We start from the raw sequence: 12,713 nt of genomic DNA on the forward strand, positions 1-12,713 counted from the left end.
TTGTAAAAAAAAAAACACCAACAAAAATTAACGTCTGTCCACCATCCTCTCTAATAAATTAAATAATCTTTCCATCCTTTCCCCACTCTCTTTCTCTTCTCTCCTCCACCTCCCTCTGCCATCTGATATCCTCCCTGATTAAATCCACCAACTTGTTACTCCTTCTTCTCTTCCTCCTTTCCCTCCTCTCTCCTGGCCTCTCATTCTCTTCCTCATCTTCACCCTGATGCTGCCCAGCCTCTGCAGCACCTGGCCTTGGTGTGTCTTCAGAGATAGAGGCAATTAGGACAGGTGGGGCAACAGAGGGCCTCTGTCCTAATACCTCATCCATGAGGACAAACCAGGGCCAGGTGGCAGCAGTAGGATTCCCACTCACCCCCTGCCCTGTCCCTGGATCTTTGCATTCCTAAAGTAGAGGAAAACTATTTGTGTCAACAGATGCAATTTTCTGTAGTGTTTCTTTAAAGCTAGAAAAAATAAGTGTTTAATGAACTTGATGGATTGATGAAATTCTACAGAAGAAGAGACGGCTTTGGAATAATAACTTGGAGATCACTTTTTTCAAGCTTACTCAAAGTGTAAATTGACTGTAATGAGCCGGATGTGGACCCAAGATTCCCCACAACAGGTCAGTGATGATTTGAAAAGATTATTGAAAACACAGGTGATAGAGAGGCTGACTCTTGGGCGCACAACTTCTGTGTGCAGACTGGTATGTCCTGGAGACAGAGGGACAGGTTAGATACAGCACTGGCAGGTTTGAGCTGAAACTGTCTGATGGACTAACCTGTCTTCGCATGGAGATCGGACTCTGAGGGTCTGCCAGGGAAAGGTAGTGTGTCCAGAGATTGATTAAGATATCCAGCAGATCAGCAGAGGGAATATCCAGCAGGTTGGTCCAGATTCAGATTCAGGTTCGATCTCCAAGTATCTCAGAACGTTAAGGGGGGCAGGCAGGCTCAGTAACTTTCAGGCAGAAACGGGTCAAAGCACAGGTTATCAATCCAGTGTTCAGTCCCGCTCCCGCAAAGAATTATGATATTTAGTCCCGCTCCCGCCCGCACCTGCAATAGTTTATTCCGCTCCCGCCCGCAATTCCCGCATGATTCCGACGTTCGACTACGGCTCAAGGCAGTTCGTGTCATTAGTTTGAGGAATTAAAAACACAGTGCTTAGCTGAGCACATTACTGGCCGATTCTTCCCCGCATAGTGCAGGACACGTGTTAGGTGGCACGAGCTGCAATATCGCGCACATTGTGATGTATATATATGATAGACATAGACTGATCATTTATGACTTTATTTTACATTTTATTATACGATTTAAGAATCGTTTTTAGTTTGCGGGACTGCCGCTTATCACCGCTCTTGCCCGCACCCGCACTGTGCGCGCTCCCTCCCGCCCGCACCCGCAATGAGCTTTCAATATTTGTCCCGCGCCGCACTGCTTTGCTTTAAGGGACTCCAGCGGGAGTGCAGGGCTCTAGTATGTGACACTGGGAAATGCTGAGTTTACTGGACTGAATTAATTTTAATTTGTCAGCATTGTAAAGTAAGTCCTTAGAATTGTTTTAGGTGAAGAAGCCCACTCATTGATGAAGAGCAATTAAACCAGCACAGGCTGCTTTATGGTTGTAAATGAATGCGTCTGAAGCATTTAAGCTGCTTGGTGGTGTCACATAAAACTGTCCATCGATTCCTTCTCAAAATCCTAAATCCGCAAGGAGAGCTGAGGCTTCTGTAATGACCTCAGAACGTTGGATCCATAATTGGAGGCCAGACAGACATTGGGAAAGTTCAAAGCGTTTATTAAACCAAACAGGAACGCAGAGCTGCACCTCAGCTGCGGACAGGTCCAGGTAGAGAAGCCGGTAGAATCCAGGAATCAGTCCAGAACAGATCAGACTAACAGAGCAGATGGGCAAAGCAAAACTCTGGATCCACAGGGCAGAAACAGGTCACAATCAGGAAAACAGAATAAGATACATATCGCTAGTTAATCTCACCAAACTGCTAGAATAACCTGTCACTGACGGAAGGCAAGCACGCAACATAAATAGCTGAATAACCAGGTGGAAATGATCGGGGTTAATCAGCCGCAAGAACAATTATACAGGGAAGCAAGGAGGAAAGGGAAAAACCGAACCATCAGCGCCGAGATCATGACAGCTTCAGAATCGTTCAAAAAGAACAGCTCCCAACTTCAGGCAGCATGTCGTCTTATATGAAAAGCTAAAATCAGAACAGAATCTGTATTAATAGAGCTGTTGACGGATTTTCGCGTATGGTCATATCGCTGCATGCTTACTCCACAAGTAGTAACCCCAGGGTTATAGATGGATTTATTGATGAAGTGAAAAACAGGAGCAGAACTCCAACACATATTATGTTAGACCTGCAGAGAACTGTTCAGTGGAACAGATGCAGATATTCTTAATAAATAATCATGAAGACCAGTTTTGTGAGATTCTACATTACGCTCAAGTAAGCATAACCAAATATATAGATACGATCTTATAATTATGAGATAAGATCTCGTAATTACGAGCTGATATCTCGTAATTATAAGAAAAGATTTCGTAATTATGAGATATTATCTCGTAATTACGAGATCTTTTCTCATAATTACTAATACTGATGTCCTAATTATAAGATAAGCTGTCAGAATTTTTTTTCGTTGGTGAATGCAATATGCTTCCGTAAATATATATATAGGACAGGTAGTCATATGTCGGACCCAGAGGAGTAAAGGAGCGGACTGTCACTTGGTTTTCCTGATTAGGACTTGAATGGATCATGTGGAGATTTTCCCCTGCTCAGTGTACACTCAGTAATCCTTCCAGGGGGAGAAAGCCCAGGCTATCCAGTAACACAGGAAGGCTTCTTGCCGAAGAGCAAAACAAGATTAGACTCAGAGAAACAATGCTAAAGTTTAGACTCTGCTAATCTCAGCTTGGCTAGAGTACCCAAAACTGGCAAACACTGGTGCCGAGGTAGTGACAGTCCTCTGCTCAAATACTCCTCCGGTAATAATCCAATGAGACACACGAGGACAGGGCAACACCTGGTGGTGTAGAGAGAAAAACACTAAAGCAACCCACACAAACTGGAAACCTAACAATTAAATGCGTAATTAAAAAAAATATTTCCGAAGCAGAGAGGACCGTGGCAACCCGTGGAGCTCCAAAGCTAACGGCAGCCAGGGCTAACCTCAGCCCATCTATAGCAGCCCTCTCTCGGCATAGTCCCGCTGGCTCTGATGCCGATTTTTTTTGGCAAAATGTTCATTTGATTTGTGTTTATCTGACTATGTTAATTATTATTTCCCTACTAAATGAAAAAAGTAATAATTCATTATTACATAGAGACTATTAATAACAGGAGGTGAAATGCAGCTCTAGAGGAGCCGAGCGTACGCTTCTGTTCCAACTGACCCAAATCTATGCTGCTTGCTCGCATTCTCACCAAGGCCAGACTTTCCTGTGTTCTTGCCAAGACCGGAATCTCATGAATTGAGAAATGGCCTTTGTCTGGCTTTCTCTTCTGCTCCTTCCTCCATTGTCCGTCCCTCTTATAAGTCCGTGTGAAACAGTGCACTGATCCTTTTTTTTTCTTCTCTTTTCTCATTTGAATTCACACATTTGGAGGAATAATTAGCAGACAAGAGCAGGTGTGGACAGAAGAACAAGGGTGCTAGGAGAAGGAGACTGACACAATAGGGCAACAGAGGGTAAATAAGAAATACATAAGAACTCAAATATAACCAAAAACATCTACAATAACAAAAAAATAAAAATAAAAGCAATGAAAAGTTGAAATGAAAACTTAAACAGAAACAAAACCATGACAGTAAACCCATCTGACATCTGAATCTTGAGGTTGTGAGTTCAAAAACCCAATCCCACAGACTGTCAGTCTGGGTCCCTGAGCAAAGACCCTCAAACCCATACTGCTCCCCAGGTGCTCCCCAAGGGGATGGGTTAAATGAAGAGAGTGAATTTCTTTTTACGCTGTACTTGTGACAGTGTAATGACAATAAAATGCTGGAAAAGTTAGTGTTTCAATTTTCAATCATGTTTCAAGAAATAACTCACAAGTTAAAAGCACATTTCCAACACAGAGTGGTTAAACACCTCTGAAAAAATAACAAATTGACAGAATCCCCATTCATGAAGTCATATTGTTATTCGATAAAGAATAAATAACATTTGATTACAAAGAAACTTTTTAGATGTTTTTGTAGATGTTCCACTAATTTATACAATAAATTGTAATTTGTCAATGTCATTAAGGATCCTCATTAGGTATTGCCATGGCAAACAGCTAGCCTTCCTTTGGTTAAAAACATACACTAAAAGCATAGTCACAAATATTATATTCCAAAAATTTTATTTCTCAACACATAGAAATGATCAGAAAAAGCACATACAAACAAACAAAATAAAAAAGCCAATATAAAAAAAAACTAAATAACACAGCCAATAAAACAGAAACACTTCAGGGCATCAAATGGAGTCTCAGAATCGTTTTAAAAGATAATCTGCTATGAGTGTAGCAGACATATTGTGGCAGATCGACAACTCTAAATTCATCTAGCCTAAAGTCGGGAACTCTGAGTGTTTGGCTTCACAACAACGGCTATGAATTAGTTGAAAACATTTTAACTAGGTTAAGTGCTACGCAACAAGTATCAAAAGCCATTATCAGTGGAGATTGGACGACTCACCATGACAACAGACAACAGGAAGTGCCTATCTCACCCCACTGGAGCTAGAGATCTTAATGCAGAGTTAATGAATCTATTTATATGTAATTTGAAAATAATTTCAGTAGTTCTTCGTGTACTGTAAATATCCATCCATCAATTTGCTGGCACGCTTAATCCCAATTGGGGTCGTGAGGGGTGCTGGTGCCTATCCCCTGCTGTCTATGGACGAAATAAATCCAGTATTGCTTCTGGGTTATGCTCACTACAAACCATATCCCAGTTTGCATTAGCGGTTTCACAAATAAACCTTCTGACTTTAGCTTTAGGTTTTGGAATCTTTGTTTTTCTAGTAACAGCAATCATATTATGGTATAAAAGCTACAGGCACAGCGATTGCCTTAGAGCACTGCAGAGCAGCATTTGTGTGGATGTGGTCAATGCATGTTCCAGAGATAATTCAATCACTTCCAATATTTATTCTTCTGGGAACTTCAAGCATTTGAGACAAACTACACACACTCAATATAGAGAGTAACTTTTTCCAGTTGGGACAAGACTGCACCAACAGTCAACATTTGCATCACCCAGCAGATAAATCTCTCTATTTGTAGCCAGCATTATTCAATGTCCTCCCTCATCAAATTGAAACGTACTGTATTTTGGCAGGTACATTTTTTGTACATAGAGAGGTACGTCAGCAACAAATCTATTTCTGTCTTTCCTAAGAACAGAAAAAACGTCAATGGGTATGCGTGTGTAAGAGAAGGAATCATTAAGATGGGTCTCTATACAGCAATGATGTTGATACAGTTATTCATGACTGTTTGCTCCACATCCAAATACTTGTAAGATAACTACATACCTTCATGTGAGCCAACACGAGTCCCTTATGCAAGTTCAACTTAAAGTAAATCATATCCTTTCCGGGCACAGTCATGAGCTGTCATGAACAACAATAAATATATATATATAACTATAAAAACTAAAAACAGCATTAAATCAAACCACAGACTCAATCAAATTTTATAAATCCTTTAAGCTCCTGACTACTAGAACTCGTAACTGCTCATGACAGATTAAAATTGAATAAACGTCCAAATATCGATTTTGTATATTTCTATTTAAAATGACACATTTATTGCTCAAAGTTATATTTCTTAAGTATTTCAATTTCTATCGTTTGCACATCACCCACAGATAGTATGGGATGATTTTTCTTGGGATAACCTTATCTTTGACTGGAACAAGAACCAGGCCTTTGCATCCTGGAATAATACCAGCTTCCATCTTTCAAAGCCTTTCAGAAAGAAAGCAACCTAATGTAAAAGTCTAATAGACAGAATATAGAGACTAAACTATCTGTTAAACAGTGAGAACCTCTTAAGCAGTGTTGTTTTCATCAACAATGAGGATGACAAAATAATTTTTGTTGATGCTCCTTTTTTCATGATGATAACAAAAACTGAGGAGCTAAACATGGATCTTTGATGACTAAAACATGACTAGTCATAGGTTTGAGTTTTAGTCAATGAGTTTAGATGGGACTAAATAAAAAATAACGGGTCGTCGGTCAGACGTTTCAAATACATAAATGTGCTGTAATCAGCTAAGCAGTATCACCCGTGTAGCTGCGTCTTCATTGATCCTGCCGCCCACATGACATGCAGTGCTGCACATACTGCAGGAGCACAGATAAATCATGGGAGCAGCCTTGGCGGCATCTGAGAAAATAACCCTGCTTTTGTCTGGTACTGCGCATTCAATTCTGATAAACTGCTTTGATCTTCCATCTGTGCTTGTTCAGAAATGTGTCTTTGACGTGTCATCAGAAGCACTCGTCATCTGATGATTCGCTAATCTCGCTGATGATTCGCTGATGATTCACTAATCTCATCTGATCATAATCTGCCAAGAGTAAAAAATTCCTTTACTATCACATTTTAATTCTTCAAGCTCACAAGAGTTGATAGTAAACATTCCTTAAGGAATCCCTAAATTATATCCAAATAGAATATTTGATTGCAAACTGTTTTGGATTTTTGGATAAAGAAAAAAGATAAAAAGGTATATAGATCTTTAAATATGTTTCACTGATTGTTCCCGTTTCTATCTATTCAAATGTGATGTAAATGTTTCCTTGTTTTTTCATTAAAACATTTTCTATGTTTCCTTTGAATATTTCAACATTTTAGTTAACATATTCATTGAATTTAGGTCTGGATTGCCATAGAATTATGTAGGTTCTCTTTTTTTTATATCAAAACCCAGTGAATTTAAATCTACTTTGACCCCTGAGCAGTGGTAACTAAGGGACATATTATCAGAAGTATAGCCCAAATTGCCTGTTAGGAATCCAGTTTGTGTGGGTTGTTTGTGTGTTTTTCTCTCTCCACCACCAGGTGGCGCCCCGTCCTTGTTGGGCCTCCCTGCACACCTGCGACTCATTGGATCATTACTGGAGGAGTATTTGAGTAGTGGGCTGTTACTACCTTGACGCCAGAGTGTTTGCCAGTTTTGGGTACTCTAGCCAAGCTGAAATTAGCAGAGTCTAACCTAAGCTTTATATCTCTGACTCTTGTTAGGTTTAAACACCAAACACCTTATTCAACCTGCACAAAAGAAAGACACAGAGAATTGAGTATAATTTACTTGCAAGGAGAGGGGATCAGAAACTGCATTCAGTTACAATCTCCAACCCACTCTGAAGCAGTCTCTGCTCTCCAAGCTTTTTATTAAGGAACAACCTGGCTACAATGTGGTTCCGACTGCTAAAAGGGAGGGGGGGTGAACCCAGTCGGAACCAGAATTTCTGTATAACTTCATACAACATCATAAGATAAGGAGAGCTTCCACTCCTTATCCGGTGCTAGTGTGTACAGCTCCCTGTTTTCTCCAGCTTGTGACCTTCAGCATTCTTCTGCACAGACTTAGCAAAACATTAGTACACAGCAAGCAAGTAAAACGTTTCAACACTCTGTGTAAGTATAAATGTATAAGTATAATATGATTAAAGGAATATGATTAAAGTAGAATAACTTGTACAATTAATCCAACATTTCCCTCCTGTTTATTCACTTTAAGCTATTTATTTTATCATTCAGAAGTTACTTCTTTTCAGATTTTCAACTATGAAATCATTTTTAGCTAAAAAGGGTAAACTCAGAGGTACTTTAAACTGATGGGTTATTGTTATTGTCATTGGAATTAGGATATAAGTCAGGAAAATGTAAAGAGATTTCATTCTCTTTGCTGTCTTCATCATCCAATGGGTATTTTTCAGTGGGCATGAGGGCATACATTTCTGCTTTCATGGGTTGTATTGCTGTGGTAATTAGTCTATTTAGCAGCGCTCTAATACATGGAATACAACAACATCCACATAAGGTCAAGATGGCGGCAAATACAGCTATAGACATTAAGATAGAAAGCACCAATTGTTTGTATTTACCAAAAATGTCTCCAAATCCATCCCACAGTTTTGTGTCAACTCCAGAATGGTCTTTCATTTTGCTGTTAAGAGAGCAAAGGCCTTCAAGGGCCTTTGTGAGGCTGCCATCAGCAGCGGTGTTGTTGGGAATAAAGGTGCAACACTGATCTCCAAAAATAGAGCACACACCACCTTTTTCAGCTAACAACATGTCAACAGCAATACGGTTCTGGAAAGCCATCAGAGAGGTAGCTGACAATTGTTCATGGACGGCGGAGAAGCCTTGTTCTGTTCTATTTCCCAGCCTCTGGACGTTATAGTGGACGTAGTTGATCCTGTCTACATTTTTATTTATAGTGCACCACCAGCATAAGAAAGATTCAAATCCTGCAGAAACTTGATTGGCTAGTTTATACTCATCAGGAACACCCCTGGGTACACCAATGCTATCAATATAAGTAGGATCATCTCCACTCCATGCATCTTCAGATGCCCTCCTCCTTCTAGTATGCTCTGTGTGAGGTAAAATGCTGTTTGCAGTCGTTAACAATTCATCTGTTGTGAGTGATGTAACAGAAACAGGTAAAATCAAGGTGACCGCAGCACATAATCCAGTGGTGTTGTATGGAAGTCTGTCAAACAATTTGTCATCTCCGCACCACCACCAGATGTCACTGCGGGATTGAGGTTTAAAAAGATGGATACCAGTAAAATGCTTGCACATTTTGTTTCATTTAGTGTGCCTAGTTTCGGGCCCACTCCAGTCCTGTTTACACAGGTGAAATTTGCCACAGCTACTTTTTTCAAAAAGATTGTTTTTTTCTTCTCAGCTGTGGTCAGGGGATAGATCTTATCCCAATAGGTGCAATTATCAGTTGGGACTGTATAATTCATGATGTTTAGAAGACATTGAGGAGTTATAGTAGCAGGAACCACGCGTAACAGCGGTCTGGCTCCCATACACACAAGACAATCAGTGGACACTGTTTTAGCTGCTTGTTCTGCCATTAAGAGCCAGTTGTTTGTTTGTCCAGAGATTCCAGTGGTGACTTGAAACAATTCATCTGTTTTAAGTGGACCATTAATATTTTGAATTTTTATCTGTTCACCTTGGGCAGAAGTAAGAATCCCTTGTATCTCATTTTCTTTTTGTGTAACATTTGCAGGGCACAAATACAATGTCCAACATGGATCGGTTCCACTAGACCGTGCACATATAAATGAGGAAGAACAGCCTTCCTTCTCAAGGGGTTCTGCTGTGGAGTTTATTGTCATAGTGAAATCTTTGGAGACATGGTTAACAGTGAACCCTGATATTCTACTCATCCATTTTTTAGCTAAAGGTGTCCATCCATACCATCCCTTTTCCACTGTCCAGTGGTTCTAAACACGTCTCCCCAACCATTATGAGTTGTTTGAACTACGCAAGGAAATACGTAGAAATCCAAGAATCCTTGCCCTGAGTGAGAGCTAAAGACAAAACTAATATGAGTAGTCGCAACATTATCTAGGTTCAAACTTCAAAAAGTTTCCTATGGGTAATCTTTCACACAATGGTCTACTTCCTATGACCTTTCGGCAGAGTTGTGGACAATCTTCACCAGTTTGAGACGGTCGTATACTAAAAATACAACCCCCTTTGTACGATGGACTTCCTCTGAAGGTCGGTGAAGGAGACCAAATGTGTATTCTATAACAAGTACCACAGTAGAATTACTAGAGTGCTAAGCAGTACGGTAAGGTTCCAGAGAATAATTAAGAAAGTGATTTTACTCATTACTCATCTGATCTAACTATCACTTTCTTGCAATCCATTTAGAAAACAAATCTATTATAACTAAACAGAATTTTTTACCTTCGCTTGGATTTAGTTCAATAAAATCCATATATATGAACTGGAAAGCATAAATAGGTTTAGGGAAATCACCTTTTTAGGTCTTAAATTTCCTTGAAGATTATGTTTAGCACATATTAGACATGCTTTTTAGACATGCCTTACAAAAGTTTTTTGCATAGAATATAAATCCATATGCTGTATAATGATGCTCAATGCTCAATCAATCCTACAATCCCTCCGTTTGAGACATGAGTAAAAAAATCATGACTCAATATAGCAGCCCATTTAAAGGAATTTTTATTTGAAAGGATTGGTTTATGTTCTGGTCACATATAGGTAGGTTTGCATAGGGACCATAGGGACATCATTAACAGATTTTATCTTACGTGGATTTCCACACAGTCTATAAGTAAATTAGTGCAAAACATTAACGAAATGATGCCACATGGATTTTAAGATAGTTTGGCTGATTAACATGTTTGTTTCGTTGAATGTTATCCCCACTTCACATGTATTTAGTAAGAAATGTTATGTTTAATGCAATGTTACGATAAAATTAGGACAGCAACTAACAATTATTTTGCAAATCGATCAGTCTATCGTTAATTCTTTCGATTAATTGGATAGCCAAAGGTTCTATAAAGGAGATTACTAATGACATTAAACCAGGTGAAACCAAAACAAAGAGCTCCGGACGGAAAGTATTGACAGACAAAAACATTTTATAATCGTATTTGCAAAATGTTTATAAATTTATTTTACAGTTTTGGTATGATTACTGATCCAAGTGGGTTATTCTGTCGGGGAAAGCCAGATTTTACATGTATATTATGTTTTAGAGTCTCTATACTCCATTTAATGATGAATCACTAAATTTATTTACGAATATGCAAATTATCAATTAATATGATTCATGTTTTCAGCCACAGATGAAATACATGAGATGGGCGACACAGAGTACCTACAGCCCAGATGTTCAACTTTTATAGTGAAGTTATTATTTTAATTCAATTCAATTCAATTCAATTCAATTCAGTTTATTTATATAGCGCCAAATTCACAACACATGTCATCTCAAGGCACTTTACAGTTCAACCAGATCAAATTGATACAAAGTTTTCTATCTAAGGAAAACCAGTTGATTGCATTGACTCATTGACTCAAATACAATCCCCCACACTAAGCATGCTTGTAGCGACAGTGGAGAGGAAAAACTCCCTTTTAACAGGAAGAAACCTCCAGCAGAACCAGGCTCAGTGTGAGCGGCCATCTGCCGAGGCCGACTGGGGTTCAAGGAGACAGAAGCAGAGATACAAAAAGCAGCTGTAAAAGGCGGCCCCGTCCAGGAAACACACAGCCAGGCAGACGAGCTCCAAGGCAGCTCCCATGCCAGAGGACGAAGAAAGCACATCCACTCAGTCACGGTCAGAGAAACAGGACCACACTGGAAAACAGGCCGATCTCCAACATCTATAAACAAGGGTGTTGATAGAAGCAGCACAGCTGATGTTTCTTTCCAGGATGACGTCACAGCCAAACAGGAACAGACGAGGCAAAGCTACTCTGAGGAAAAGCAGAGAGAGCAGAAGGTTAGAGATTGAACTAACAGATTCTGCAGAATAGGAGAACAGAGAGAGAATGAAGCAGAATGATGAAATGGGGGTCCCTATGTCCTCCAAAAGTCTAAGCCTATATCAGCATAACTATAGAGATAGCTCAGGATAACCTGAGCCACTCTAACTATAAGCTTTATCAAAAAGGAAAGTTTTAAGCCTAGCCTTAAAAGTAGACAGGGTGTCTGCCTCACGGACTAAAACTGGTAGTTGGTTCCACAGGAGAGGAGCCTGATAACTAAAAGATCTGCCTCCCATTCTACTTTTAGAAATTCTAGGAACCACTAGTAAACCTGCAGATTGAGAGCGAAGTGCTCTGTTAGGAACATAAGGAACAATCAGATCTCTGATATAAGATGGAGCTTGGCCATTTAAGGCTTTATATGTGAGAAGGAGGATTTTAAATTCTATTCTTGATTTAACAGGAAGCCAATGAAGAGAAGCCAGGATAGGCGAGATGAATGTATTATTTTGCTTGATACAGAGAGAGCATAGTAGGTAAAAATATAAGAGTGGGGTTTAACTCTGCACGATTCTATATATTCAGAAGAAAGTACTGTATTTACCTTCTGTCTCAGTTGTGCAAATGAAACCATTTACAAAGTGGAAAACAGTCCTAATTCCACATTCATCAGAGCCGGTGATACTTCAACATTGATAAACAGCATCTAGTGAGTGTAGTGCTTATAAAATGTTTATTAATGTAGCAAAATGCTCCTTTTCTCTTTAAACAATGAATTCCTCTTATCAGTACTGATGCTCACGTCAGTCATAAAAAAGGGCATACATATTGCATAGCACCAATGACACCAGACTAATAGTGTCCCTACCAAAGTTCAAATCAAACCTAAGCCCTTGGGTACCATCCTTCATTGCAGCGCCCTTTTTTTTTTATATCGTTTTTTAATCCAAGTAAGTTTTTCATAGTCTTTATCAGGACCTGGAGAGTCTTTGTACCACATGGTAATGTGTAGGTCATTCGGGTCCATGGACTGCTGTACAGTTCGAACAGACTGTCTTCCCTCCTGAAGCAGCGCTTCTCCGATGTTTAAAGGAGGTTTGTTGGGAAAGTCCAGAGTGTAATGGTAATGTGGGATGCCCAGCCTCTGTATAACCATGGTATTAAT

Source organism: Cyprinodon tularosa, unplaced genomic scaffold (assembly GCF_016077235.1).
Source record: "Cyprinodon tularosa strain WSP-4 unplaced genomic scaffold, ASM1607723v1 ctg1124, whole genome shotgun sequence".
NCBI lineage: Eukaryota > Metazoa > Chordata > Actinopteri > Cyprinodontiformes > Cyprinodontidae > Cyprinodon > Cyprinodon tularosa.